This window comes from Pelophylax lessonae (genome assembly GCF_965119305.1).
Source record: "Pelophylax lessonae genome assembly, chromosome: 11".
NCBI classification, from domain to species: Eukaryota; Metazoa; Chordata; class Amphibia; order Anura; family Ranidae; genus Pelophylax; species Pelophylax lessonae.
This window is the reverse complement of record NC_138778.1, coordinates 119,249,433-119,253,358: the sequence shown is the minus strand read 5'-3', so window position 1 is coordinate 119,253,358 and position 3,926 is coordinate 119,249,433.

The following is a 3,926-nucleotide window of genomic DNA, read 5'->3' as shown; positions in this document are numbered from 1 at the left end:
GAAGCCGGCAGCGCTGCGGGGGGACGAGCGTGGACCAGAGGAGGACACAGGAGGACACCGGGGGGCCGGAGGACACAGGAGCACACAGGGCATCATAGGGGGACACAGGGGGACATACATGGGGTGATCGGTGTGGTGGTAGGGGCAGTTAAAAGCACCAATCTCCCTTTATGGCTTGCAATTAAGCAGCTGATGGCCACGGGAGAGAGAGAGGAGGAGAAGCAGGGACAGATCATCCATGGGAGCAGTGTGGGTAAGAGTACAGCACTGGCCATCACCCCATAGCAGATATCTTGATACCGCAGTTCCAGCATGCCCGGACAGACGTGCCGCTGATCTATTCCATCGGGAATTCGTTTTACAGATGAGCTGTTTTATTATGTGAGTGTTCCATCGTTGTTTCAGTCAAATAAATTTCCCATCAAATACTGCCCTTAGAGGCACTTTTCTGTTTTTTCTTAAGCATATTACTAAGGGTTAGGGTTTTCATAGTTCTAGCGTTAAGGGTGGCATGCTGCTAGGGATAGCATAGTGCTAGGGTTCCATTCTTGCTTTAGTTTTTTCCCTTTAAAGCATTTCTTCACCCTCAGAATAAACTTTCCTCCAATCCACCCCTCTTTCCCTCCTCTACTTGAATAGAGCTGTTTTTTTAATCTATATCTTTCATGAAAAATGTGTGCCCCTGTCCCCTATGATCTCTGGGCCTCCTAGGATATGCACATCACATATCCCAGGAGGCAAAGCTCTTCCATGAGGAACTTCATTACAGTCAAGCTGTTTTATCATGTCCATCATGTGAGTTTTGCATTGTTGTTTCTGCCAAATAAATGTCCCATAAAATACTGCACTTAGAGACACTTTTTTTTTTTTTTTACTTATGGATCAGCCTCACAGAGTCAACTCCACTCTCGAGAAGAGGTTCTGCCCTAAGTGCCTCACTGTTTTAGACATTCTCCTGGTCTACCCCCTCTGTCAGGACCCGGACTTGAACCTGGGACCTCCATGGTGTCTGGCAATGACTCTACTCACTGAGCTACCTGGAATGCTGGACAGCTCCCTGGACAAATCCTTGAATGATCCTGCTGTGAATCTTTATTGCCTTGAACCTTTGTCTTTGTACTTCCTGGTTGCCAGAATATTGTGCCTTCAACAGCCGATATCTCGCTTGTCTCTCCTGCCGCCGTCCATATCTTTGCTACCATCCGTTATCGACACTTGGCTTGTTCCTCAACTACTCTTCTGCTTGATCCCAACTGCAACTACTGGTTACCGACCTTTGGCTACTCCTTGACTAGGCTTCAGCTTAATCCCTATCTGCTACTGGATTCTGACTTGCTCACCTCCTGGTGGGGCGATCTTGAGGACCGCGACCTGGTGCTAACACGCAGCAAAATCCATCTCCACCTTCAGGAGCCCTGGTGAAGACCGGTTAGTACTTAGACTCCGCACCTCAGGTGAGCCTGCGTCATCTGCCTGGGTGACCTGCCAGTGTTCCTATCCTGCTGGTTCCTGTGTGACCAGTGACTACCATAGCTACTGGTCTTTGAGCCTGACCCCGGATCGTGACAGAATATTCTGGCCCAAAACATGGAGGCCGCTATAGCAAGCATCGTGACTCCTCTTAGGCAACAAATTGCTGAGCTGCAAGAATTTGGTGTTACCTGCCAAGAAAAAGTTACTAAACTAGAAAGTCTATTGGAAAGACAACAGGAGGAGATTCATGCTCTGCAGAGACTACTACTGGACCGAGGTGATACTATCACACATATGCCTCAGCCTTTACCATCCAAGTTTAATGGAGACCGCCATCATTACAGAGGTTTCCTAAATCAGTGTCGTTTATATTTTCAAACACACCCTGCTGCATTTCCTTCTGAGAAAAGGAAGGTAACCTTGATTCTCGAACTTCTGACTGGAGAAACTCTAGCTTGGGCCTCCCCATATATTGAACAGGACAGTGCCATTTTAAATAATCTGCAGACCTTTTTGACCGCAATGAATCAGGTTTTTGATGATCCCAACCGCTGTGCTACTGCTGAAGCAAAGCTGCATAGCCTGAGGCAGGGAAAACGTTCTGTCGCTGAGTACACAGCAGAATTCAGATGTTGGGTTGCAGATACTACTTGGAACCCTGCTGCGCAAAAGAGTCAGTTCCGCCGAGGGCTTTCTGAACAGGTAAAGGATGAGCTCGCTAGAGTTGAGACTCCTGATGATCTTGATGTCTTCATCCAATTATGTATCAGAATTGATCAGAGACTTACAGAAAGGAGGAAGGAGAGGCTGGGAATGTTTGCAAGTAAGAGTGGCATGTGTTTCTCTGCTACTCCATTTGTTCAGCAGGATTTCAAAGTTGCTCCTAATTCTAACACTCCTAAACCAATGCAGGTAGATGCAATTAAGAGATCCATTTCCATTCAGGAGAAAGAAAGAAGACGTTCTGAGAACCTATGTCTTTACCGTGGAGATTCTGGTCATTACGCAATTAACTGCCCTAACAAGGTTAGAAGAACAATTGCATCGGTTGATGTGATCACGCCTGAACAAATAAACTCCATTAGCCAGTCCATCTCCCCATTGGTCCAGGAAGAAAATAAAGTAAATTCTTCACTACCTCATTTTGTCCTCCCTATTAAACTTATCTCTGAGGGCATTGAGATTCCTTGCTCTGCTATGCTGGACTCTGGTGCAGGGGGGAACTTTATGGACATAGACTTTGCCAAAAACAATAAGATTCAGACAAGAAATAAATTAGCCCCAGTCGATATGGAGACAGTGGATGGTTCACCCTTAACTTCAGGACCTGTTACCCATGAAACAGTCCCTTTGGTTCTCCAATTTGAGGCTGACCATCGTGAGACCATCAGTTTTCAGCTAATTACGTCACCTAAATTTCCTGTGATCTTGGGCATCCCTTGGTTTTCCACCCATAATCCCTCAATCAATTGGGAAGCACGAGTTATAAATTTTACATCCCCCCCCATTGTGAGGAATACTGTAGAGAACCATGTCCAACTAGTTCTCCACAGATTAAGTAAACGCAGTTGGATGTGGTTTCAGCACAGTCATATCCCAAACTGCCTCCACAATATCATGAGTTTCAGGATGTCTGTGATAAGAAGAACGCCGACCAGTTACCTCCTCATCGCCCATATGATTGCCCCATTGAGCTACTCCCAGGTGCAGAAATACCTTTCGGTTTTCAATTTATCAGAACCTGAATTAAAGGTGCTCAGGGCTTGATGAGAATTTAGAGAAGGGGTTTATTAGACACTCAACATCCCCTGCTGGAGCAGCCTTGTTCTTTGTTGAAAAGAAAGACTCTACCTTACGTCCATGCATTGATTACAGGCACATGAATAAAATTACTATTAAAAACCGTTATCCTCTCCCGTTGATCTCTGAAATGTTGGAAAGACTTCGTTCTGCCAAGATTTTCACAAAGCTTGACTTGCGGGGGGCTTATAACCTTGTTCGCATCCGCCAAGGAGATGAATGGAAAACCGCCTTTAGAACCAGATACGGACACTTTGAGTCCTTGGTTATGCCTTTTGGTCTTTGTAATGCCCCTGCAACCTTTCAACACTTCATCAACAATGTTTTTCGAGATCTGTTGGACAAATTTTTAGTTGCTTATTTGGATGACATCCTCATTTTTTTCAATAACCTAGAGGAGCATCGCAAGCATGTTTGCACTGTCCCTGAAAGATTAAGGCAGAATCGACTTTATATCAAATTGGAGAAATGTGAGTTTGAACAAACCCAGATCCAGTTTCTGGGGTATATTATTTCACCAGATGGAGTAAGCATGGATCCTGAGAAGATTAGAGCAGTAGTAGATTGGCCTGTCCCTGGAAACATTAAGGAAATTCAAAGATTCATCGGGTTTGCCAATTTCTACAGGAAATTCATAAGAAATTTCTCTAAGG